Raw genomic sequence first — 25,115 nt, forward strand, 5'->3', positions numbered from 1 at the left:
TGTTGACTATCTTTTGTTTGAAGTTTTTGGCAAAGTCCTCAGCTAAGAAGAGATGAGATGGTGGGGGCACTGGGGGACGGAGAAGGGAGTTAAAAGTGCTAAAAAGTTGTTTAGGGCTGTGGCCCAGGGAAGATATGAGAGATGAGCAGTAAGCCTGTTTTGCATCAGCGAGTGAGTGATTTGAATATGAGGAGGGATTGCTTGCATGCGGTGAATTGATCTTTAGAATGGGATTTCTTCGATCGCTGCTCAGCAGCCCTGGAAGCTTGTCTGAGTTTTTGTCACGGATTGTGTTCCAGAAAACTAGAAGACACAAATGAAGATCCGACTGACTTGATCCAAAACTAAGGAACAAGAGGGTAAGCCCTGTAACAGCCCTAGCACTCTCCCTTACTGCTCAGCCTATGCAAAACTCTCTATGGTAGATAAATGCATACCTTAGTTCCTCGACTGTATGACACCTGAACACCCTATAATAGTGAGGGGACACGACCACCGGCTCCTTACACTAAATACAGAGGGAGTCAGGGTCACCTAGGATCAAGACCACAGGAAAACAGAAATAAAGGAACAGACTTATCTTGTGGATGCAGCAGTAGCAGCTTCTAGCATGAGCACAGTCCAGGAAGTTGTATAAACCGCAAGGTGAGGCAGTATGGGGAGGAGATATATAGGGAGGCAATCACTGCTAATAAATGACAGCTGAGAGAGGGAGGAGAGATGTCAAAACGAAGGCAAAACAAAAGAAGATAATGCAGGAAGTACTGAAGAACGTCTATCAGAACCTCTCAAAGATCTGGTGGTGACAGTTTTTTTATTAAGTTGGTGTGCCAGTTGTCTGTTCATTTTTTTTTCTGGTTTTGTTGTGTGTGAGAGGGCCAACAGTGTCCAGAGCTGTACTTATGGTCGTGTTATATAGGGTGGTGGCAGCATCTGGGTCTTGGAGGGAACAGATGGTAGACGTGGGAGACGAGAGTCAGAAAGCAAGCAAAAGTAAGGATGTTTAAGGTTCCTGCTGGGGTTTGCTAATGTGTGGACTGGGGGAGCAGCAGAAGAGACCAATGAAGAGAAGGTGAGTAGGTTGTGGTCGGATAGGGGAAGAGACAAATTAGAAAGGTTAGATAGGGAGCAGAGTCGGGTAAAGATTAGATCCAGAGTGTGACCATCTCTGTGGGTGGGAGCTGAAGATCACTGTGATTGGCCGAAGGAGGAAGAGAGTGATAGGAGTTTAAAGGCGGCCGAGTGGCAGGTGTCAATAGGGATGTTGAGGTCACCCATGATAATAGTGGGGATGTCGGCAGAAAGTAAGTGTAGTAGCTAGGTGTTAAAGTGGTCAAGAAAGATGGTGGCTGGGCCTGGGGGGGAGGGAAGGTTGGAGGGAGAGTAGATGCGAACAGAGTGTACTTCAAATGAGGTGAGCGTAATGGAGGGTGGCAGTGGAGTTGGACTGTAGGAGCAGGTGTCTGATAGGAGAAGACCAACTCCTCCACCATGTTTGCAGCCGGGGCGGGGGGTGTGAGTGAATTGAAATCCACTATATGAGAGTGCAGCAGGGGAGGAGGTGTCAGAGGGTGTCAGCCATGTTTCTGTGAGACCCAGAAAGGAAAGTTTTTGAGAAATGAAGAGGTCATGAATGTAGGACAGTTTGTCACAGACAGAGCGAGCATTCCATAATGCTCCTGCAAGAGGAACCAAAGGAGCAGGGGTCAGAGGAATAGTTATTAGGTTTAAGGGGTTGCAGACATTTGTAGAAGGAGATTTGTAGTGGGACATGGAGGTGATAGTGGGGATTTGCTGAGGGGGGCCTGGATTTGGAGAGATCACCAGCAATAAGGAGAAGCAGAGAAAGTGTTAGTAGGTTAGAGTAAGAGAGGGCAGGAGGTATCTGTGTGAGTTTGGGAAAGAAGTGTTTTATGTTGCCAAACAGGTTTGTGCAAGCTGTCAGATGAGAAGGTAAGATGGAGGAAGAGATGAATAGTTTCTTTCTGGGTGAATGGATGTGGGGGTATTTTAGGAGCTTTTGGAAAAGTGGGAAGAGTAAGAGTTACTGCAAACTGTTTCACTTTTTCATATCTCTGTAATCACCTGTGTTCAGGTGTAATTGTCACGACCATGTTTATGGCCGTGACTCCTTGGGAGCCGCATACAGTTGCCCGCGATTTGGGTTGTAGTGTTAACCGCAGCTGGAGGCATAATGTGTTGGCCTCAAGTGCGGTTGCTGCGGACAACAGCTATGTGTGCGGTTCCCTTGGAGTTGTGTGCGCGTTTGTATGCACTTTGGTATGTCTGTGTGCACTCTGTGTTATGTGTGGTGTGCACTTACATCTTCCCCTCACTGTGGTTGCCCCTGGCAACGTTTGGTCGTTGTGTGTACATGTGGTGGCAGTGTCCCGGCCTTCGGGCTGACTCCCAGGACACTGTTGCCACCCATGTCGTTGCCTGCGGCAACAGCCACAGTGTGTTCGTTGTTTGGACACTTCCCCTTTATGTTGTGTTTTCTCTTCTGTGGTTTTGGAAGGGTTAACTCCCTTTCTGTGTGTGTGTGAGTCACGGGGTGTGTCTGACCGTTGGGTGTGGCCTCTTGGCCCTATAAAGCCTCAGTTGTAGGCAGTGGCCAGTCAGGGTGCTTCAGCCATGCTGGCTGGAGACATCCTCCTGGTTACTTACCAACTGCCAGTGGGGGCCATCCTTCTGGTCATAGCAAAATATAATGTCGTTTGGTGTCTTGAAGATGTGTTTGGTTTTATGTTTCTTTATTGCACCTATGGTCCTGGGTTCCCGTGTGTTGTGTGCTGAGTCCTGTTGTCTGTGGGCTGTACTTCCACATGGGTTCCAGGCTTTGTTGTCTGTGGCAGGTGAGTGTTATGTTTGTGGCAAGTACCTGCCATTGCCATAGGTTGTATTTGGTTTCCCTTCTTTCATGCTGCTTGGCCAGTGAGACTCCTGCTCCTCCGTGCCTAGGAGGAGTCGGTTGTCTTACCCTGCTCCTTAGTTCAGGGCCATCCTGAGGGCTTGCAGGGACTATTAGGTTCCAGAGTATGAGCCCTCCTACCACCAGGGTCGGCTCATACGGACAGGAGACAGGGTCAGCGTTAGGGACGCAATAGGAGGTGACCTGCTCCCTAATTCTGTTGCCCTGACCGAGTAGCGACCGGACATTTCTGAGCATCGCACGGCTGAGGGTTCTCCCCATCCTCAGCCGTGACAGTAATATTGACCGCTAGAATGACATGGGTTGTGGTTAAGGATAAGTTCATATCAGATCGACAAATAATTACTGTATTTCTCAGCGTTAGCAAGGATTACACAGGGGAAATAAAAATTGCAAGAAAATATGAAGCGGCCAAAACACTTATTAAATTCTATTCCAACGTTCATAAATTTTCCACGTTCTATTTCAGCATTAAAAGTTACATACAGATATAGCACTTGTTATCTTGATTGTGGGTGCACTATACTATTAACCCAGCATTGCACAGTGCTCTTTGCTCTCTGCATAGCATAACAGTGTGCATGCAAATTAAATTAGCAGCGCAATGTGCAAAAGCAATAACACCATAGCGTTCTCTGGCAATCAAAGCAAGTATAGCTATAAAAAGTTCAACAAGGAGAAGGGAGAGGGTTTGAATAAAAGGAAAGAGGAAGAATTGGAGCATCCTGTTGATTTAAGGCATGGGCAATCTTCTTAAGGACAGTAGCACATGAGCATGTGCTGTTCAGGAAATACAGTGTGACAGCCACATTTTTCAAACAAGCCGCAGCTCGGCTGAACTGAACTCACTGTATCATAGTGATTTATGACACTCTGAGTTCCAGAATCCAGACCGACCATGGGTCTACTGTCCTGTACTCACAGGATGCTGAACGTACAGAACGTTATTGGGCTGGGCTCACAGCATAATACATCATTATGATGCATTGTGTTCAGGTAGGTTGAGCCATGCCCGGTTTGAGACATGTGGCTGTCACATTTCCCAATGTACTCCACATCCTTACCGCAAACTCCTCCTCACTTTGGAAGTGCAATGAAGAGGAATGGGGGCCCTGTGATGGTGAATGGTGGGGCAACCTGTGGATACTGTAGGTGATAAATGTTCTTCGTAGGACAACCCCTTAGACTTTACTTTTAAGTTTGATCCCCCAATCGCCTTATCAGTGTAGTTGCTCTTCTTTGTACCTTTTTCAGCTCCAAGGCATCTTTTTTATTCTACAGTAAAGAAGGTCACAATAATGCTTTGTAAATCGGTAAGATTGTGACGTGCTGGAGGCCCAAGGCTAATAGTGGTAGAACTACCACAGAACATGTTGTTCAATTAGCTTTGAGGCATACGGAAGAAGTGATATGGGGCGATTACTGGACAAAGAAGATGGGTCAAGTGAAGGCTTTTTGAGGATGGGTGTAATGGTAGCATGTTTAAAACCAGAGTGGAAGACACCAGAGGTTAGTGATAGGTTGAAGAGATGAGTTAGGGCTGGGATAAACACTGGGGTGAGGTTAGGGATGAGGTGGAATGGGATTGGGTCAAGTGCACAGGTGGTGAGATGTGATCTGGAGAGTAGAGTGGAGAGTTTTTCTTCTGTAATGGTGGAGAAGCGGGTTTTGGGAAGAGAGGACCGAGCAGTTGTGTAAAGGGTCTGTGGGTACGGTGTACTGAAGCTTTCTCTGATGTGGACTATCTTTTGTTTGAAGTTTTTGGCAAAGTCCTCAGCTAAGAAGAGATGAGATGGTGGGGGCACTGGGGGACGGAGAAGGGAGTTAAAAGTGCTAAAAAGTTGTTTAGGGCTGTGGCCCAGGGAAGATATGAGAGATGAGAAGTAAGCCTGTTTTGCATCAGCGAGTGAGTGATTTGAATATGAGGAGGGATTGCTTGCATGCAGTGAATTGATCTTTAGAATGGGATTTCTTCTATCGCTGCTCAGCAGCCCTGGAAGCTTGTCTGAGTTTTTGTCACGGATTGTGTTGCAGAAAACTAGAAGACGCAAATGAAGATCCGACTGACTTGATTCAAAACTAGGGAACAAGAGGGTAAGCCCTTTAACAGCCCTAGCACTCTCCCTTACTGCTCAGCCTATGCAAAACTCTCTATGGTAGATAATTGCATACCTTCGTTCCTTGACTGTATGACACCTGAACACCCTATAATAGTGAGGGGACACGACCACCGGCTCCTTACACTAAATACAGAGGGAGTCAGGGTCACCTAGGATCAAGACCACAGGAAAACAGAAATAAAGGAACAGACTTATCTTGTGGATGCAGCAGTAGCAGCTTCTAGCATCAGCACAGTCCAGGAAGTTGTATAAACTGCAAGGTGAGGCAGTATGGGGAGGAGATATATAGGGAGGCAATCACTGCTAATAGATGACAGCTGAGAGAGGGAGGAGAGATGTCAAAACGAAAGCAAAACAAAAGAAGATCATGCAGGAAGTACTGAAGAACGTCTATCAGAACTTCTCAAAGATCTGGTGGTGACAGTTTTTTTATTAAGTTGGTGTGCCAGTTGTCTGTTGATTTTTTTTTTTCCTGGTTTTGTTGTGTGTGAGAGGGCCAACAGTGTCCAGAGGTGTACTTATGGTCGTGTTATATAGGGTGGTGGCAGCATCTGGGTCTTGGAGGGAACAGATGGTAGACGTGGGAGACGAGAGTCAGAAAGCAAGCAAAAGTAAAGATGTTTAAGGTTCCTTCCAAGTGCACCAGCAGACCAGAGGCAAATCCCAGATGGTGGAGAGCCAGTGAGCCCCCTTCTTCACAGAGCACATGGTGATGGCGATGAACTGGGCCAAGGGCTCATCTGTTGCACCTCCAGGAAGGTCCCGGTACATTTGTCCTCTACCGGCAAAGAACCACACAGGTGCAAGCACCAGCGGAACAGACAACAGGACTGGAACCCAACCAAACACAGGACATGGATCAGACGACAAGACAAACAGGAACCAGCACAGAAGCAGATGCCTGGATACTAAGCAGAATAGAAGCATGGCGGTCTCAGGCAGAGCTGCACACAAACTAGAGAGCCTCCCTCCGGAGAACCCAGGAGCCCTCTCACAAAGGCAGGACAGACACATTAACAGAAGCAGTAAGGCACTGCAGGACAGACAAGGAACAGACTAGATCAGAAGCATTAGGCACTGCCAGGCAGGACATAGGACAGGATCAGAAGCAGTTTAGCACTGCCAGGCTATCAGACGAAGTTGGAGCACTGCTAGGCTAGACATGGAACAGAGTGGTTCTAGACAGAGAACAGGTACAGAAGAACAGGAAAGACATGGACAAGGATAACAACATCAATAAAGAACAGGTACAGAGAACAGACAAAGCAACAACACTTTACCAGGCGACACCAAAACAAGGGCAGATGGCAAAACCCCCTGGGTCAGCAGCAAGGGGCTAGAACCAGTAAGGCACAGGACAGACTGACCTCCTGGGTGAGCAGCAAGGTGCAGCCTGCACAGCAACAGTGATAGGCACTGCACAGAGATGCGGACATGGGAAGAACACACATACGTGGGCATAGTTCACACAAGACACTGCAGCCCTAAGCAACCAGCATACACAGGTTTCGGCCTGCAGCAAGTACGCAAGAGGGCATGCAGCCAGCCTACACAGCCTAAATTGTCACAGTGAACCGCACCGTGACAAAGATAATATCCCTGTCTTTTTTAGTCTATGCCTCTTCTAATACACAACAATACCCTGCTTGCTTTAGAAGCAGCTGACTGACAGTGCATGCTGTTATTTAGTCTATGAGCTACAAGTACAACCAGATTATCTTTACATTTTTATAGTGATTTTTCCAGTTTTACTCATCCTATGATATCTGGTGAATGTATTACATTACAGGGAGTGCAGAATTATTAGGCAAATGAGTATTTTGACCACACCATCCTCTTTATGCATGTTGTCTTACTCCAAGCTGTATAGGCTCGAAAGCCTACTACCAATTAAGCATATTAGGTGATGTGCATCTCTGTAATGAGAAGGGGTGTGGTCTAATGACATCAACACCCTATATCAGGTGTGCATAATTATTAGGCAACTTCCTTTCCTTTGGCAAAATGGGTCAAAAGAAGGACTTGACAGGCTCAGAAAAGTCAAAAATAGTGAGATATCTTGCAGAGGGATGCAGCACTCTTAAAATTGCAAAGCTTCTGAAGCGTGATCATCGAACAATCAAGCGTTTCATTCAAAATAGTCAACAGGGTCGCAAGAAGCGTGTGGAAAAACCAAGGCGCAAAATAACTGCCCATGAACTGAGAAAAGTCAAGCGTGCAGCTGCCAAGATGCCACTTGCCACCAGTTTGGCCATATTTCAGAGCTGCAACATCACTGGAGTGCCCAAAAGCACAAGGTGTGCAATACTCAGAGACATGGCCAAGGTAAGAAAGGCTGAAAGACGACCACCACTGAACAAGACACACAAGCTGAAACGTCAAGACTGGGCCAAGAAATATCTCAAGACTGATTTTTCTAAGGTTTTATGGACTGATGAAATGAGAGTGAGTCTTGATGGGCCAGATGGATGGGCCCGTGGCTGGATTGGTAAAGGGCAGAAAGCTCCAGTCCGACTCAGACGCCAGCAAGGTGGAGGTGGAGTACTGGTTTGGGCTGGTATCATCAAAGATGAGCTTGTGGGGCATTTTCAGGTTGAGGATGGAGTCAAGCTCAACTCCCAGTCCTACTGCCAGTTTCTGGAAGACACCTTCTTCAAGCAGTGGTACAGGAAGAAGTCTGCATCCTTCAAGAAAAACATGATTTTCATGCAGGACAATGCTCCATCACACGCGTCCAAGTACTCCACAGCGTGGCTGGCAAGAAAGGGTATAAAAGAAGAAAATCTAATGACATGGCCTCCTTGTTCACCTGATCTGAACCCCATTGAGAACCTGTGGTCCATCATCAAATGTGAGATTTACAAGGAGGGAAAACAGTACACCTCTCTGAACAGTGTCTGGGAGGCTGTGGTTGCTGCTGCACGCAATGTTGATGGTGAACAGATCAAAACACTGACAGAATCCATGGATGGCAGGCTTTTGAGTGTCCTTGCAAAGAAAGGTGGCTATATTGGTCACTGATTTGTTTTTGTTTTGTTTTTGAATGTCAGAAATGTATATTTGTGAATGTTGAGATGTTATATTGGTTTCACTGGTAAAAATAAATAATTGAAATGGGTATATATTTGTTTTTTGTTAAGTTGCCTAATAATTATGCACAGTAATAGTCACCTGCACACACAGATATCCCCCTAAAATACCTAAAACTAAAAACAAACTAAAAACTACTTCCAAAAATATTCAGCTTTGATATTAATGAGTTTTTTGGGTTCATTGAGAACATGGTGGTTGTTCAATAATAAAATTAATCCTCAAAAATACAACTTGCCTAATAATTCTGCACTCCCTGTATAAAATAGAACCTATATTCTAATGAGGGGACAATAAAAACATAATATATATGATCTATATAGGTTTAATATAGGTAAGATAAAGCTACATTTTAGGTTTATAGCTTTATTCTTGTTTTTATTTTTACATATAACTGTGTAAATTTACAGATATTGTCAAGTCCAGTTTGCTGCTGGATGAGCTGTTTTCCCAAACACAGAATAAGTGGGCGTATAGTACATTTTGCACTGACAGGGATAAGGCTAACTAAAAACAATTACATTCAACTTCAATGGTTTTGTGTTGCAGAACAATTGGTGCTGGGGACCTTGAAACATTGCCTTATGTATGCTCATGTGACACCGTTACAGGAATTTTCCCATTAACAACATTTATTACTTATCCAAGGGAGAGATTATAAATATGAGCTCACTGGGGGGTCTGATCATTGGGAGAATAGGGGTCCCCTGTGTGAATGGAGCAGTGGTGGGTGGGCAGGTTGTACTGCCAAGGGCAACATCTCCGTCTTTTCCATAGAGTGAATGGAGGGGTGGTCACACATGTGCACTACTGATCTATTCACATGGGGGGGGACCCCGTTCTTGTGATTGGTAGGGTACCAGCGGTCATCCCACCAGCGTTCCTACATCTATTACCTATATGGATACGAATACATAAAATACTCATAAATAACACATAAGAAAACCATTGTAACCCTATGAGACAATTTACTAATTATTTGAGGAGTCATTTAACCCCTACTGAACTGGTCCAATTATTTTTTATTTTTTTTGTGTTTTCATCGTTATTAACAAGAAATTAAGTGAATATAGTAGAGCTTTTACAATATTGCTCACCTGAATTGGTTGTGCTATTGTATAAGCAGGACTCAATATATACACTGAGCAAAAATATAAACGCAACACTTTTGGTTTTGCTCCCATTTTGCATGAGCAGAACTCAAAGATCTGAAACATTTTCTACATACACGAAAGACCCATTACTCTCAAATATTGTTCACAAATCTGTCTAAATCTGTGTTAGTGAGCGCTTCTCCTTTGCCGAGATAATCCATCCCACCTCACAGGTGTGGCATATCAAGATGCTGATTAGACAGCATGAATATTGCACAGGTGTGCCTTAGACTGCCCACAATAAAAGGTCACTCTGAAATGTGCAGTTTGATCACACAGCACAATGCCACAGATGTTGCAGAGTTTTAAGTGCATGCAATTGGCGTGCTGACTGCAGGAATGTCTACCAGAGCTGTTGCCCGTGAAATGAATGTAAATTTCTCTTCCATAAACCGTCTTAAAAGGCTTTTCAGAGAATTTGGCAGTACATCCAACCGGCCTCACAACCGCAGACTACGTGTAACCACACCAGCTAAGGACCTCCACATCCAGCATGTTCACCTCCATGATCGTCTGAGACCAGCCACCTCGACAACTGCAGCAACAATCGGTTTGCATAACCAAAGAATTTCTGCGCAAACTGTCAGAAACCGTCTCGGGGAAGCTCATCTGCATGCTCGTCGTCCTCATCGGGGTCTGGACCTGACTGCAGTTCATCGTCGTAACCGAATTGAGTGGGCAAATGTTCACATTCGATGGCGTCTGGCACGTTGGAGAGGCGTTATGTTCACAGATGAGTCCCAGTTTTCACTGTTCAGGGCAGATGGCAGACAGCATGTGGGTGAGCGGTTTGCTGACGTCAAGGTTGTGGATCGAGTGGCCCATAGGGCGGTGGGGTTATGGTATGGGCAGGCGTATGTTATGGACAACGAACACAGGTGCATTTTATTAATGGCATATAAAAAGCACAGAGATACCGTGACGAGATCCTGAGGCCCATTGTTGTGCCATTCATCCACGACCATCACCTCATGTTGCAGCATGATAATGCACGGCCCCATATTGCAAGGATCTGTACACAATTCCTGGAAGCTGAAAACATCCCAGTTCTTGCATGGCCAGCATACTCACTACTCACCGGACCTGTTGAGCATGTTTGGGACGCTCTGGATCGTCGTATACAACAGCGTGTTCCAGTTCCTGCCAATATTCAGCATTTTCGCACAGAGGAGTGGGCCATCATTCCACAGGCCACAATCAACAACCTGATCAACTCTATGCGACGGAGATGTGTTGCACTCCGTGAGACAAATGGTGGCCACACCAGATACTGACTGGTTTTCTGCCCCCCCCCCCCCCCCCAGTAAGGCAAAACTGTGCACATTTCAGAGTGGTCTTTTATTGTGGGCAGTCTAAGGCACACCTGTGCAATATTCATGCTGTCTAATCAGCACCTTGATATGCCACACCTGTGAGGTGGGATGGATTATCTCGGCAAAGGAGAAGTGCTCACTAACACAGATTTAGACAGATTTGTGAACAAAATTTGAGAGTAATGGGTCTTTTGTGTGTGTAGAAAATGTTTCAGATCTTTGAGTTCAGCTCATGCAAAATGGGAGCAAAACCGAAAGTGTTGCGTTTATATTTTTGCTGTGACGGTAACGTACACTACACACAGGGGGGAGGATAGTGACCACTGCGCTCCACCCTCACCCCTGGCCCTGCCTACTTGCCTCGCAAGTCCTAATGACAGGGGACAACTAGACGGCAGTCCCTTACTTAGGATACGTGCTGGGAAGACAGACAAGACAAATAACGGAACGTGAACGGACCGGGTCAATACCTAGAGAGCTACGCAGTACTACGGAATAAGCAGAGAATAGTCAATAAAAGCCGAGGTCAAATACCAGGAGAGAAACTAAGTACAACAGGAGTCCGCAAAGAATCGTCAGGTGGAAGCCGGGGTCAGGATACCAGGGAGATGCGCAGTACAGGAGGAGCAGGCAGAGGATCGTCAGGGAACACAGGATCAGGTGAGTATGCAGGAACAAAACAATCACCAGATACCTAAAATTAACAGGCAACCTGTGGACAGCATATTAACCTACAAAAACCTCTGTCTATAGTTGACAGCACAACGTTCCACCTGGAGTAACATACAATGTCATAACAAAAAAGCCAGTGGAAAAAATATATCCAAATTCATATCACTTAATTATAAATAAAATATGGAGAGAAAGGTCAAGATGGAAAAAGTTATACAGAGAAGCAAAGGGCATATATACCCCTGGACTATCATGTATCCTGTGAGATAGTGACAGGTCTCACGCGGGGTGGATAGTGCAGTCCACACCCCTATTCCACCACAGGCGAGACCAGCTGGAGGTACTCAGCCTGGCAGAAAGGACCTCCCAGGGTGTCAGCAAGGGGGGAGTGTGTTACCTGTGGACAGAGGCCTGGAGGCTCTGTCTGTGTGGTCTCAGCTGGGCTAGGCTGAGGGACCACAATGCTGGGAGATAGCCTGGAGTTGGGTGACGAAGTGACGCCTGGGAGGGTCGCAGGGCTATAGTCAGGCGGTGAGGTGAAACGCGCATCGAGGTCTTGCGCTTAGGGCTTGTATATCCATCGGGGCTTGGTCATGTTTTCAGGTACGTCCCGGGTTTTAAGTGTATATTGAGACATCAATTTAGACACTGCCATATACAGCTTTCATATTGGGCCTATGCTATTGATTAGGCGATATAGACACATAATTGTGTGCCTGTGTATTAAATAGGCTGTGGATAGTTTGGTACCAGGCACTATATATAGTCATGTTACTGATGGTTGCCATGGACCGCACTAACATCCATGGATTTTTTTTTAGATAATTACAGTGTATTGTGTAATTCCCCATCGGGGTGTGGATATGGTATGCTACACACCTCTTTGGTGTATATTGGATGTTTACGTGTCACAGTACGAACCTGGTACCAGATAAGTGCTTATCAGCCTCGTGGGGATACATGATAGTCCAGTGGTATATATGCCCTTTGTTTCTCTGTATAACTTTTTCCATCTTGCCCTTTCTCTCCATATTTTATATATAATAAAGTGATATGAATTTGGATATAGTATTTCCACTGGCTTTTTTGTTAGAACCTGTGGCCAGCAGGCTGCCTGTATTTATAGTGGGGAGTGAGGGTCATGTGACGTGGCCAGCGTCACATGACCGACAGACAGACAAATCGAGAACCGAGTGATCAGCTCGGCGCTCAAGGCAGACCTAGGAGCAGGGAGCCTCCCAGCTAGCAAAGCCGCCCTGGGAACGAGGTCAAACCCAGATCCTCGCTCCCGAAGCTAAGCAGCAGGTCTGCGGCTGATGGGAGACCGAGTGTGCCTTTGGCGCCCCGTGACATTTGCTAAGTGTATAGATACAGAATTTTTTCCATTAGCCACTCAGCACAAAGCCTGACATCAGGCAAATGCTTCTTATTTAGCGTATCGTGATTGTAAGGAGCCAATGACCAGGACTTTTCCACTGTGGTAGGGAAATACTATAAAACCAAACATGGCCAGTGTTAATTGGGATTCAGTGACAATGTGACTTGCATGACTCACATTTTAGCAACCTGGGGAATTACAGCAGGAATAAGGCGTTCTTGTTTTCTCGCATTCTTAAATCCGCTCTCTTAAAGGGTAACTGTCATTTTTTTTATTTGCTAGTTTATTAGAGCTATGCATGTATATATGTATTTATTGGCATGTATATATGTATTTATTGGCATGTATGTATGTATTTATTGGCATGTATGTATTTATTGCACTGCTGCCTTTTGCACTTCTGATTAGATGCAAACTGTATTTCGTGACCCTGTATTTATACATGTGCAATGACAATAAAGTTGAATCAAATCGAATCAAAATACCTGAGTTAGTCTGTCAATGATTGTCAAAAGATATGTAATTACCTTATAATAAAAGCTTTCATTAATGTCCTCTGCCCCTTTCTACTGCTAACTTAAAAGACCGTTGCTACAGCTTGTCTGTTTCCCAACTTAATGTAAACAGAAGACAGAGGGCGGTCCTTCACACTGCATGCTTGCATTAGGCTTCAGAGTGAGGGGGCGTGTCTCTCAGTAATCCAATCTGATTGGCTGTCAGGAAGCTGCTGGCTACAGCAAGTGTGTATGGGAAGTAAGGGAAAGCAGTTTTGGCCTCCTGGCAGAGGAGCCATCTTGAGAAGGTCCTCATATTGTAAATGTTTAAACAGCCGTAACTAAGGGAAAAACTCAAGGAAAACAGTGGTATGTGAAGAAACGAAAGATTGCGTTATGCATAATGCTGCTGCAGCAGTAACATATTCTAAAATGGATTTTTTGATGAAAACATGACAGTTACCCTTTAAGTGTTACTTAATGTGGATATTTGCGGCATGGTCTCCACGGCAGGCGGCTCATAGTAAATAGTAATGAGCAGCAGGGGCAATATTTGAATTTGCGATATTTCACGAATATTTTGTAGAATATTTGTCATATATTCATGAATTCGAGATTATATTCTTGATTGCGAAAATCTGCAATGTATTATTCGCATAATGTGCGCGAAATACTAGCGTGGGGTAGGCAACATTTTTATTGGTTGCTAGGGATGTTGCTAAGCTGTGACAAAGCATTCTCATTGGCCCACAAGCTAGAAGAAGGGAGGGATGATCATCTGATATGTACGGTGTTAAAAAACAAACAAAAAAAGCCTGAATATTCGTCATTACGAATATGAAGCACTATATTCTAAATATTCCTGAATTATCGAAGTGACGATATTCACGGGAAAAAAAATTGCTTTTTGAATATTCATGCTCAACACTAATAGTAAAAAGCTTTGCTGCTCTGGTGTCTTCTATTTCAGTAATGCATAAAAGAAAACTCTTATTTGCATTCTTTAGAAATGTGTTACTTGGTGGAAAACATTGGTTAATTAACCCTCGGGGAATTGTGTCACATGGGTAATTTTTGTTTCAGTCAGTAGAAAGGAAATCATGTGTTTGTTATTATTTTATTTTTGTAGCAATTTATTGTTTATTAATAAAAATAAACAACATAAACCTATCCTGGGGCTTCCATACCCTTTATGGCAGCTGCAGTAAATAGGAGTTAAAGGGACCCTCTTCTTCCAAATAAAATGTCAGCCTATTACCTGGGGAATGTACAGTACACATACATGCACTTAATTACACCAATTCCTGAGCACCACTTCTGCCACCCAAGATGGCCGTGTCTCTGTGCAGTGTACCCGTTGCGCACTGTATATGGGTAGTCCAAAACACTTCCTGCTGCTTTCAGATTGGCCAGCGCTGCTCACATGTGGGAGCATTGGCCAATCCGAGAGCAGTGCTGGACAAGCAGGTAGTGTCCTGGACTACCAATACCCAGTGTGCGTCAGGTAGTCTGAGAAGTGGCACGGCTATCTTTAGTGGCAGAAAAGTTGCCTATGGATTGGTACATAATTCTGTGAAACGGACGGGCACAGTGTACATTTACTTTAAATTTCTCAGCTAACTTGGAATTTCGGAACCAGAGGGTTGCTTTAAAAGGGATTTGATGCCATAGGATAAATCATCAATATCAGATATTTGGGGCTTCACTCTTGGCACTGCTGATCAGATGTTTGAAGGGGCGGCAGCGCTTGTTCAAGCACTGCAACCTCTACACTGTTTACATCAACCCATCTCCCTGCACACTATACATTGAGTAAGGGTACTTTCACACTAGCGTTTTTCTTTTCCGGCGCTGAGTTCCGTCCTAGAGGCTCAAATCCGGAAAAGAACTGATCAGTTTTATCCTAATGCATTCTGAATGGAGAGTCAGTCCTTCAGGATGCATCAGGATGTCTTCTGTTCAGTCTTTTTGACTGATCAGGCTTTTCAGAAAAACGTAGCATGCAGTATTTTTACCTCCGGCCAAAAAGCCTGAACACTTTGACTGAACGCCTGATCAGGCTTTTTTCCCATTGACTTGCATTAACGCCGGATCCGGCCCCGTGTGTTCAGTCAAAACGGATCCGGCTTTTGCATGTTAAACCCGAAAAATGTGAAAAAAAAGTTAAAGTCCATAAATGGCGGATCCGTTTTTTCCAATGCATTTTTCCATTGTGATCGAAAGCCTGATCAGGATTCAAATGTAATCCATTTTCACACGTTTTTCCGGATCCGGCGGGCAGTTCCGGTGTCGGAATTGAACGCCGGATTAAAACAACGCTAGTGTGAAAGTAGCCTAATGTAGGTGAGTCTATTGCATCTACACCCCATTCTTCTAAATGGGACAGTGTCCTGCTTTGCCACTACCAAGTTGATGGTAAGTAGGAAGATGGACCCATGTAAAGACAGACCCATGTAAACAAAAAAGAGACAGCAGGGTTTGCTCGAGTGCTACAACCCCTTAGAACAGCTGATCATCATGCTAAAAATTAGGCTCCTACTGATCTGATATGCTGGGGATAGGCCATCAATATTGTGATCCTAGAATACCCCTTTAATTTTCAGAAATGTTAATACATTTTTGCAGTCTCAAGGAAGCGAGCTAAAAGGAACAAGCCATACATGGCCTTACATATGTATATAGCATGCCTAGCCTTCCTTTTCGAAATCTTCAACAATCTAAAAGAGCTGCCATTAAATCTCCCACCCTCTGCTCACCTTGTCCCAGTCTATACAGTAAAGCTGATAAGTGAGCTGAAGGAAACAGGACATGTTAGCTTACTGTGCTTCGGAATTGTAATATTTATTTTAATATGAATAGTTACGGTACATAAAAATGTTTCTAATAAAGAAAAATGGTGAATAACCTTACGTTTTCCAAATATAGCAAACCAACAGGATAAAAAGAGTAATGCACAGCAAAGAGAGAAGTGGACAAGCATCAGGTCAAAGTTGCATAAAGAGGTACTAGGCCGGCAGGCAATAATACTTTGGGTTTTGATATAGGTGTTCTTTCTCAGGTAGCTATTTTACAACGTATTATATTTTTGTACATTTCCTAACTATACACATTTTAGGTATATATATATATATATATATATATAGAGAGAGAGAGAGCGCAAAACCAGGGCAGCACAGCAGAAAAGCAGCAAAAAAAACTGATGTAGTAGGGTGCCAGCGGCTGTGGGGGTGATCCACCCACCTTACTTACAAAAATTGATAAACTCCACAGCACATCCAGAAGTAGGAAAAGTAACAAAATTGTTTATTCCCCAGACATACAGCAACTTTTCAATCCTCTCAGTGGGATCTTTCTCAAGCAAATGGTGTTTTGAGAAAGATCCCACTGAGAGGATTGAAACGTTGCTGTATGTCTGGTGAATAAACATTTTTGTTACTTTTTCTACTTCTGGATGTGCTGTGGAGTTTATCAATTTATTTATATATAAAAAACCAAGACAAAGTGAGTCGCAAAAATCGTTAAAGAAATAACTGGGGGCCATTTTTCCTTTTTTTTTTTTTTTTTTAGGGGCCGACATACTCTAGTGATATTGGGTTCTTTGCTTGCGGATTGACACCTTAATATCAAAGTCATCCTTAATCAAAGAAAGCCTTATTTTTTCATAGAGTCCATGGACAGTGATTGGAATTCTGATTTCCCCACAGTGTGCAAGGTTCAAGCAAGGTTAATACCTGGCTCAGCACCCAGAATAATTTTATATAAGTATAACCTGCTGGACTCGGGGAACAAATGCCACTTTTATACTGATTACTGCACTGAGACATTATATATTATATACTCTGCATAATCTCTGAAATGCTTTACATGGGTGAGAATAGGGGTTTTAGTATCAAATCTATGCTAGCCTTTTATACAACATATGGTAGATCAGACTGGGATAGAATCCAAAAGGAGACTGTAGTCTATAACATATCCCATTATTACTACTTTACATTCTCCATCTCCAGTTTTGAGACCCTCCAGAAACATTGAAATCCTTATGGATGAAGGTCTTTCTAGCACGGCTGCCTGTTTTAGTGGGTGGACCCCTGTCAATTCTACACTGGTGTCATATTTGAGGTTATGATGAAAACAAGCTAGAGCTGCAACTATAATCCCGACGACCATGTTTTGACCAACAATCCAGCTGTACTGGAATGGTTGAGATGATGTTGAAGACCGACAACATCATCTCAAGTTATGACAGACAAACACAGCCAGGAATCGGTGGGTTACTCTGACACCACACTTAGTTGGCATGGCCCAGGAACAACCTCTGTGCCCTAGTACATGGGGTTTCTTCACGTTGAGAATTAACCAAAGTTCAGCAAAATCTATATGCAATTAGAGATGAACGAAGTTTTGGAAAATTCGATTTGGCTGCTTCAACGAATTTTGCTAAAAAAATTAGCTTTGTGACAAATTACTTTTTTGTAAGTAGCGGGTGCAATGACAGGGAGTTGCGATCCCCATCATTGTACCCCTCACATGCCGTGTTCATCTTAGAATAATAATACAGTGTAGAATTAACAGCAAAAAAAATTTAATCATACTTACCGCCTCCATTTGCTCGCAACGAAGATCTTGCATGAAATCTCACGCAGCCCGAGATGACTCATGCCAGCCTGCGTTGTGACATCATACATCACCGCACATGGGATTCCGGACGAGATCTTCAATCATGATGGCGATGGCCGGCCCGTCACGAGCAAATGGATGAGGCAAGTAAGATTTTTTTTTTTAACACCATTTCAGGTTAAATCGATTCGCTACCACGAAGCACGAGGAAATTTGACTTTGTGGCGAATTGAATTTATCCTGAAATTCAGATCAAATTCTACTTTGTTGTCTTCGTCGTCCAATTGCAATGAATGCTTCCAGCAAGGATCGCTGCCTGCCCTGACTCCGGACTTCTTGACCACATCTTTCCCCTCAGTGCTTTGCACTGGTATCTCTGACCTCCTGGTCAGCTGCCATTGTCCTGGGGACTGCTCTGGAGTGGTACCTGGTGACTACCCTAATATCCCAAGCCTATCCTCACCATCAGAGGCTCTAGTGAAGACCAGGTAGTTACTTAGTCACTGCTTGCATAACAACTACTAGGAGTGACCGACTGTTGTATACGATGGCTCTCCAGATCATCACACCAGCATGAGGCAGTGTGTTGCTCCACAGCAAAGGCAGGATTGAAGCTCTCACAATGAGGCCTCCATACTCGAACCTGATCCCAAACAGAACCTAGATTCACCGCTAAAGACAATATGGTTCTAGTCTGTAGAATTCCAGGATTCTCGTTCATGACATCACTCTAAACAAAGACGAAAGTGTCTGTCTGTCAATGGCAGGACACATAATGAGCACCTTGGCACCAAATTTCCTTGGGCAGACACACGGGTGTCTAATGAAGGTGCTACCTTTGTCTGGATGGTGGACAACAAAACTGTGGGAGCTGTTCATGCTTTTTGGTGAATCAAACAATGCTCTCTGCTGGTGGTTTTTCTGGGCCATCCAGAGCCTGCTGGCCAAGCGTTCCCTCATGTAACCACTGCTTCCAACACCTCCTAACAGCTATCTCAGAACGGCCTAGATGGTGGGCAATTCGTTGAAACAACATCCAGCTTCTCTCAGTCCAATGATGTGCCCCCTCTCAAAATCTGTGCCCCATCTCTCCAAGATGTACAACCCCAGAAAAGTAGCCTCTGAGAACCTTTTTCATAGGGCAGTGGGGGAAGCATTTTTACATCCTCTCGTGGCAAGACACAAAGTCTAAGGCTCCATTCACACGTCCGCAAAATGGGTCCCCATCCGTTCCGCAATTTTGCGGAACGGGTGCGGACCCATTCATTCTCTATGGGGACGGAATGGATGGAGACAGCACACAGTGTGCTGTCTGCATCCGCAATTGCGGAACGCAGCCCCGATCTTCAGGTCCGCAGCTCCGCAAAAGATAGAACATGTCCTATTCTTGTCCGCAGCTGCGGACAAGAATAGGCATTTCTATAGGGGTGCCGGGCGGGCATCAGATCTTTATGTACCTGGCTGGTGGGAAATATCCCTGTAGAGTCTATGGCCAGTCCGCCCATTACCACAACTGTAATCATTTACATATCTGCCTGAGACACAACTGCTTGACTGGTTTTGCAGCAATTTAACATGGGTGCATAATAAATTATTATTTTAATTTGTTTTTGCAGTGAGTTTAATAAGTAAGCAATTCTCTGCTTTCATGAGCCAAATGTTTGTTCAGGAAATACTCTAAGGGTCCATTCACACGTCCGTATGTGTTTTGCGGATGCGCAAATTGCGGATCCCTAAAACACGGACACCGGCAATGTGCGTTCCGCATTTTGCAGACCGCACATCGCAGGCAATCTCATAGAAAATGCCTTTTCTTGTTTGCAATTGCGGACAAGAATAGGACATGTTCTATTTTTTTTTGCGGATCTGGAAGTGTGGATATGCAAATGCGGATGCGGACAGCAAATTCCGGCCCCATTGAAAATGAATGGGTCCGCCGCACCTGTTCTGCAAAATGCGGACCCATTTTGTGGAAGTGTAAATGGACCCAAGGCTAAGTTCACACATGTGGAAAAATCGGATTTGGAATGGACAGCAGAAATCCCAGTGTGACCCTCATATTTCTGCAGCTGCTTTGCAGTTTGAACTGCTACAGGTCCCATTAGCCTCATTCAATGGGACACAGATTTAGGTGAAGACTATGTGATGAAACAGCATGAAGAAAATGCCATGTGAACAGACCTATATCCTTATTGACACTTAAGGTGACCACCAATTTAAAAGTTGGTGAAAATAAAGCAAAAAAAAAAACTGTATTAAAATGGTGCATGTGATAAACTTCACTGGATAGAGGATAAGTGATCTGCCGGTGACTGTCGTTTGGTGCACCAGGCAAGCTCTGAGTTATTTCTGGCAGCAACATAGAGTTAAATGGAGCAGCTGGCGCACATGTGTGTCTGCTGCTCCATCTAAAATGGAAACACAGCCCGCAGCGCTCTGCGGTCAGACAAATCCTGTATCCTATGAATACGGGATATGTTTAATAAATTTGTTAAAGAAAGTATAAATGCATTTAAAGGGGTTGTCCCACAAAATATTTAGCAGTTTTCAAAGCAGCACCTGGATCTAAATACCTTTTGTAATTGCATGTACTTAAAATATCTTTTTTTTGCTTCTCTGTCCACCTTGCTGAGGTCCATGTTCATGCTCAGTTTTATCCTTCAGCTGTCTCCTGAGCTGTGATAGGGAGAGCATGGACACACCTCCTGAGCTGTGATAGGGAGAGCATGGACACGCCCCCTGAGCTGTGATAGGGAGAGCATGGACACACCTCCTGAGCTGTGATAGGAGAGCATGGACACGCCCCTTAAGCTGTGATAGGGAGAGCATAGACACGCCCCCTGAGCTGTGATAGGGAGAGCTGAGACACGCCCCCTGAGCTGCAGCACAAAATACACTCCCCTTGAGCTGTCAGCTTGATATAAATCTAGCAGAGCAATGTATGAGGAGATCTCTGGATCCATGAGAGGTACAGGGCTGGTTCTAGCTTTGTTAGAAAGAGACTGTCAGGGACTATATAAGGGCTAATTTTATTTTTTTACATTAGTCATAAGATAACCCCCTTTAATGAATTCAGTACACGCCAGTGATTCCACCTTATGAGGAGAAGGAGTCATCATATCAAGTAGAGTTTGGGGTGGGGGAGAGGCGAATTCAAGGTATTGTGTTGTCATTTACAGAAAAGTCATTTTGCAAGTTGAAATACATTTTCTGGCAATATAGTCAAGGCTAGTTGATAAGATGGGATGTAAATTGTGTCTAGGCCTAATATTGGAGACAGCTGGTAAGGGTAAGGGAAATTTTTAATATAAGTATAACTAGAAAATATATTTTGTAAAAAATGGAGGGCACTCAAATGTCTGCGTATATAGAAGGAAAACAATTGGAAAAGGTATATCTCTTTTTATTATTTCTAAAATTAAATGTATTAATAAGTTAGAGTTGCACTATTCAAAGATAGTAGGACATAGAGGAGCAGTAAAGTTTCATTTCACAGTGGTACAAATTGTTCAAGTTGTATCAGGAACACTGTAATACCTCTTATTGTGTCCGATTATAATGAATAAAATGTTTAAAATAGATAGAATATAAGTCCTTATATGACTGGAGAGACCTACTCCTGCAGGTGATCAGTCTGCATGTAGGAGTCATATAACGTATATTGAAATCCTGGGGTGATATAGATCCGCTTATGTCCTGAAAATATATTCACTTTCAACAAGAAGCAGGAACAGTCTTACCCCATGTAGGTGAGTTCCAAGGAGCTGCTGCAGGGAGGTATCCTTGCTGAGGTCGTCCGGTCCTCTGCGGCATGTAGCGGTGGTGCGCACGTGTTCTCCGGCGTCTTCAGTATCTTCTCCTTGGATCGTTGCGTTCCTCTCCGCTGTACAGGAAGTGATGCTCCTATAACCGGAAGTGACGGTCCGTTGTTCCGACCAGCTGACCGATTTAGACAGCGGAATACGATTAATGTTCACCTTTAATTTGTAGGAAGGACTTTTTTAGGTTTAAGAGTCCAAGTACTATTCTGTATAGAACCAAACGCGTTTCGGTGCACTCTTGCACCTTCATCAGTGGTGAATAGTACTGCTAATCTACCTCCTTTTATAGGGGAGGGATCATTAAGATATCCAGGTTAAATTCAAACTGTGGAACGGGATTCCATAAGTTATGAGGTCATGAAATGATACACATAATGTGATACAATGAATTTCATTCTACATAAGGCTATTAGTATCATGGAGCAATAGTTAAAAAATGCAATTTACATAGAGCAATAAATTTACAACATCGGGGTATGTTATCATAGATAATAAGGATATATCATTATGAATATTATAAATATTATAAACATTATAAATATTCGACACCAGTATTAACTTAATACAATGATAACTTAATTTAACTTAATATCATTGTATTAAGTTAATACTGGTGTCGAATATTTATAATGTTTATAATATTTATAATATTCATAATGATATATCCTTATTATCTATGATAACATACCCCGATGTTGTAAATTTATTGCTCTATGTAAATTGCATTTTTTAACTATTGCTCCATGATACTAATAGCCTTATGTAGAATGAAATTCATTGTATCACATTATGTGTATCATTTCATGACCTCATAACTTATGGAATCCCGTTCCACAGTTTGAATTTAACCTGGATATCTTAATGATCCCTCCCCTATAAAAGGAGGTAGATTAGCAGTACTATTCACCACTGATGAAGGTGCAAGAGTGCACCGAAACGCGTTTGGTTCTATACAGAATAGTACTTGGACTCTTAAACCTAAAAAAGTCCTTCCTACAAATTAAAGGTGAACATTAATCGTATTCCGCTGTCTAAATCGGTCAGCTGGTCGGAACAACGGACCGTCACTTCCGGTTATAGGAGCATCACTTCCTGTACAGCGGAGAGGAACGCAACGATCCAAGGAGAAGATACTGAAGACGCCGGAGAACACGTGCGCACCACCGCTACATGCCGCAGAGGACCGGACGACCTCAGCAAGGATACCTCCCTGCAGCAGCTCCTTGGAACTCACCTACATGGGGTAAGACTGTTCCTGCTTCTTGTCGAAAGTGAATATATTTTCAGGACATAAGCGGATCTATATCACCCCAGGATTTCAATATACATTATATGACTCCTACATGCAGACTGATCACCTGCAGGAGTAGGTCTCTCCAGTCATATAAGGACTTATATTCTATCTATTTTAAACATTTTATTCATTATAATCGGACACAATAAGAGGTATTACAGTGTTCCTGATACAACTTGAACAATTTGTACCACTGTGAAATGAAACTTTACTGCTCCTCTATGTCCTACTATCTTTGAATAGTGCAACTCTAACTTATTAATACATTTAATTTTAGAAATAATAAAGAAAAGAAAAATACCTTTTCCAATTGTTTTCCTTCTATATACGCAGACATTTGAGTGCCCTCCATTTTTTACAAATTATACTTTATCGAATATTTTGGCAATCGGTACTGCCTTATTTGGAGAGAGCACCCGGCCGTGTTTTTCAAGTCAGTAGAGCCTTTGCAATCCTTTCTAGAAAATATATTACTTCATGTGATGGGTCCGCTAATGCAAAAATATTACTGTAGAATCCCTCACACCGCTGTATGGAAAGTGTTTATATCCAGGGTGGAGATTTCCAGCAGGAACTTTTCTTCTTTGCCTATGCAGTGACCTGGAGGTCACTGCTAAAGATGAGAGTTGTACTGCTGACCCTTATAACCGAGGATGATATGTGTTGTGTTCTTTTATGTGTGATCATAGGTTCTCACTGTATTCTTTGCAATGTTATGTTAACTTCCAGCCAGAAACATAAGGGGGGGGGGGGGGGGGGGCTCAGGTCGCTAGGGGTTTTGTCTCCTGTTAGTCAGTCAGTGTAGGACTGTAGTGTTGGATTTTGAGCAGTAAGCAGCACACAGCAAGAACCAGAGTCCTATCTGGAATAAAGACCAGAGATTAGAGCCTGAAAGAAACCTCCTGCAACCCATTCACTCTTAGAGTACAGAAAGCAACTTAATTGAAGGTAAAGCAGCCATATTGGTCAGTGCATGGACAACCGCCTGTGAAGGTAAGGCACGTATTCTGGCTTATGGACTTCACAGCATTTTGATTAGTTGCAAAGGCCTCAGGTCCTTAGTCATATAAGAGAGAGACAAATTACAAGTCTGTTAACCCCTTAAGGACACGGCCATATTGCACCTTAAGGACCAGGCCATTTTTTGCAAATCTGACCAGTGTCACTTTATGTGTGAATAACTTTAAAACGCTTTTACTTATCCAGGCCATTCTGAAATAGTTTTTTCGTCACTAATTGTACTTCATGGCACTGGTAAAATGGAGTCAAAACATTCATTTTTATTTATAAAAAAATACCAAATTTACCAAAAATGTGGAAAAATTAGCAAATTTCAATTTCTCAACTTTTATAATAGATAGTAATACCTCCAATAATAGTTATTATTTTACATTCCCCATATGTCTACTTCATGTTTGGATCATTTTGGGAATGCCATTTAATTTTTGGGGGACGTTACAAGGCTTAGAAGTTTAGAAGCAAATCTTGAAATTTTTCTTAAAATTTCTAAAACCCACTTTTTCAGGACCAGTTCAGGTCTGAAGTCACTTTGAGAGGCTTATATAATAGAAACTGAAAGGAATCTATGTTCTTTTTTTATGTCAAAACCAATTCTGCTTTTTGCTGAAGTTTCGTTTCTCTGTTAGGAACTAACTCTGATTGCTGTGAAACTAATTGCTGTAAAGTTTCTATTCTCTGTAACCCTGGATTTTATCTCTTTGGCACTACTCCCGGACAATATTCCGAACATGGAAGTTCCGTTTTTGTTTCTCTTTTTGTGTCTGCAGAATAGAGCGTCTTAATATGATAGGTTGAATACATAACTTACAATGATATGCTAATAAAGGGGGTAAAGCCCCCTCTATATAACCTGTGTGCATTAAAAATAAACCTCAGAGTGTTCATTCAGTACATCACTGTTGTGTCTTTTATTACCTACTGAGTGAAGCGCTCTCCCGACGTCAGAAAAAAGACTCAAACCAAGCCGATACTAGAAGTTTGGTGCCAGGGGTACCAAGTGGGACGTTGAGATTCCTATCAGAAACCACCCAAAAATGACCCCATTTTGCAAACTACACCTCTCAAGGTATTCAAAACTGATTTTACAAACTTTGTTAACCATTTAGGTGTTCCACAAGAATTCATGGAAAATAGAGATAACATTTAAAAATTTCCCTTTTTTGGCAGATTTTCCATTTGAATAATTTTTTTCCAGTTACAAAGCAAGGGT

The sequence above is a fragment of the Bufo gargarizans genome, chromosome 11 (assembly GCF_014858855.1).
Source record: "Bufo gargarizans isolate SCDJY-AF-19 chromosome 11, ASM1485885v1, whole genome shotgun sequence".
Lineage (NCBI taxonomy): Eukaryota > Metazoa > Chordata > Amphibia > Anura > Bufonidae > Bufo > Bufo gargarizans.